Genomic DNA, 3,571 nt, shown 5'->3' with positions numbered 1-3,571 from the left:
TATTGGTGGTCCTGGAATACATGTAAAAAAGCCTGTAAAAAAAATCACGGGGCAAGTAATAATTTCTGGGAATATTTGAGGTCCTGGCACACTCATTTGTAGTTCCAGACTATCATTTGGGGGGAGAAAAGACACATAATTATTAACATGCTATAGGGAAACAGTGTAATAAGGTCAACTGTAACTCTATGTGAGTGTAGTCATTCAAAATGAGAAAAGCAAAACAGCAGTTTGGTTATTGATTATCATTCTAAATATACAGGAAGAGAATTTTGCTAAATAGTACTTATTAACCACATGTGTTGTGATGAATCAAACTTTCATTTTAAGATGTAGTATATCCTTTCATACAAAGTTTATAAAGCTAAGTTAACAACTGCCAGAGGGACAAATGTGTAATGACACAGACACACGTGATACCTAATAGAGTTTTCTAATCTGATAGCACTGTGAAGCAACAAACAAAAGCAAATGGAAGAGATAGAGAAAAAAAAAAGTATTGCTTTACCCTAGTAATAAATGCTACAAGAAAGTTCATGTGAAAGAATTCAGGGAATTGGTGGACAGGTAATTAGCAGTCCTGGAGAATTGTTAAAACAAGAAAACCCCTTTTTATTTCTTTATAACTTTATAAAATTATGTTAGTCATTTTTTTGTTTCCATTACACATTGTCATTTTGAAGGTTATTTATGTTTGAAAAGTTGTTTTTAACATTTAAAAATAAAGAGAATTAAATATGTGTGTTTCTATGAAACAAAACCATTCAACTCTGCTTTGCTTTAGAGAGGTTGTTTTCTTCCTAATTACAAAAGCTGCATTTGTTATCCACAGGTGACAAGAAATTGTTACACATCTATGACCAGCCTCTCAGTCAACTGGGTGCTCTGGGTGCCCTCTCAGGATAGACACGGGCACACCATATTTTCCAAGCCCTCCTAGGAGGTAGACCCTTAGGTGATCTCACCATCACATCATCCCCAAGCGTAAATCTACCCCTCAAACACAAATGTGCACATTGAGAATGAAAACAAAACAAAGGAAGCACACACTCAGACACAATGTGAAGTTAGAGCCAGAAGCCAGGCGGAACAGAAAAATGGGAAGATTATGGCACCTTGGGGTGGGTACCAACAGAAAAGTGTTGATCTGGTATCTGCGTCTTGGCCCAGTATGAACTCAGATGCCTGCAGTGAGACAGAATCCTTAAGAGGACTGAGGGTGTTTCTGGTCAGTCACTCTCCCTGGTCAGTCACTTCAGGACAAGCAGGAGCAATCCTGGGGAAAACATGGCCAAAATAGGTCTGTAGCACTCTTCCAGATAAAGACTGAGTAATGAGCTGCTCAGGCACACATTTATCATTTGACTTGCTTATCGTTTTTTTGGTAACACAGACCTTCATTATGGGATTGTTTTTCTATTTCTGTAATATATCCTAGAGAATTACCTCAGTACAGGACTTTTATAGTGGTATTTCAATTCATAATTTTTGTTAGAAGTTAATATTTCTGGGAACTTAAGGGTAGGTTGAGACATTTCGCATCAACAATTTGAAGATATTATTCCACCATAGCTCCATTACCATATCTCCATTCAGCTGTTTTCTTTGTTTATGTCATCTAATAATTTTTTTTCATCAATTACATCTTTACTTTCTAGAACTTTAATTACTTTTTTTTTCTTTCTCGAGCTTATGTATTCATCCCTGGAAATTTCTCTCTATCTGTAGCTCTATGAAGACTTATCTGTTGCTTGCCTCACCCTCTCCTCTGATTTAAAACTTTGGCTATGAATCCAGACAGATATTATATTAAAAAGACTGATGGTGACACTGATTAAGGTGATGATGAACTAGGAATATTTGCTCTATCAAATTATATCTTCAAGCTGTAGTAATTATAACAGTGTGGAACTGGGCAAGACTACACAAATAAACTGAAGAGAACAGAGGTCCTAGAAAATGACCCATACATAAACAAAAACGTGATACATGGAAAAAGGTGGTGCTGCAGAGCACTGAGAAAAGGGGAGTCTACAAAATGATCTGGTTGGTTAGGTATGTTTGTGAAAAACAAGAATATAATAGTGCATTCATGTGCTCATGCTACCAGAACAAAATGCCAGAGACAGGGCAGCTTAAAAACAGAAGTTATTTTTTCTACCCTTTTGGAGTCCATCACAAAATCTAGGTGATGGCAGGCTTGGTTTCTTCACAGCCTTCTCTCCTTGGCTTCCAGATGGCCACCTTCTCATTGTTTTCACACATGGTCTTTCTTCTGTTTCATGTGCATCCCTGGTGTCTGTCCAGGAAATTTATCCAAATTTCCTCCTCTTATAAGAACACTAGTTGTACTGGATTAGGGACCAATCTAATAAACTCCTTTTAATCATCTTTTTAAAGGTTCTGTCTGCAAATACAGTCACACTCTGAAGTATTTGCAGTTATGACCTCAACATATGAATTTGAGGGTACACGATTCAGTCCATAACAGATAACTTACATAAATATGAATTACAAATGGATTTGGAGGTTAAGTGTGAAAACTAAAATTTTATTCTGTTAAAAATTCAAAAAGTATTTTCACCATGGAGTAGGGAAGGATATATTAAATAACACACACACACACACACACACACACACACACACACAATGCCTGACAAACTATGTTAAAAATTTTTAAATTCTTTTACTCAAAAGATACAATAAATTAAAAAAATAAACCACAAACTGGAAAAAGACATTTTCAATACTTATAACCTCTAAAAGGCTGAGATAATAAAAACATTTAGTTGAAATTAAAATCAACTACCTAGGAAGTATGATGAAATTTACCTATTGCACTGCTATCTGGAATTTCTTTTAGAACAAGTTTAGACATTTCATGGGTAGTATATACACAGTGGATAGGCTTGAAAATATTGCAGCATTTATGATTACAGACATATTCTGTAATTAGTATATCAATTAATACAGAAAGATTCACAGAATTAATCACTGAATATTAGAGATATGTTGCAAAGTTGATTTAAAGAAGGTGTTGCTGAACTGCATTTAAAATACACTAGTCCCTGAGTCGATGAGTTGATCAATATGCAGTCTCTATACCTCCATGTCCCTTAACGTAGGTCAGTGACTTTCGATTTTCATCATAATAATAATGATAAACAATTAAAATATCTAAATTTACTTAAAAATGGTTTTGATGATTACCATTACTTGTCATTCAATTTTAATGCTTACGGTTATCTTCTCATTTATATTTTCCTTGGTGACTTTATGACTTAAATTGTAAACTAATAAAAACAAACTATATGTGTATGTAATAGTGTTTGTCACTGCTATGTGAGGACCAGATGATATTAGGACATTATGTATGAATAAATGTCTTCCAACAGTTCAACTAGATATCTCATCAGACTTTACATGGCAACATATATGTTAAACTCAGAATGACCTGAGCAATAGCATCAGAACACAAATCACACCATGAACTTGCATGTCAAATTAGTCCTTTTGATTAGAATGTCATTTTTTTTTAGTTTTGCTTGTATTTAACTTACAAATTTGATTT

This window comes from Hipposideros armiger, unplaced genomic scaffold (genome assembly GCF_001890085.2).
Source record: "Hipposideros armiger isolate ML-2016 unplaced genomic scaffold, ASM189008v1 scaffold_555, whole genome shotgun sequence".
NCBI classification, from domain to species: domain Eukaryota; kingdom Metazoa; phylum Chordata; class Mammalia; order Chiroptera; family Hipposideridae; genus Hipposideros; species Hipposideros armiger.
Note: the sequence above shows the minus strand (reverse complement) of the source record.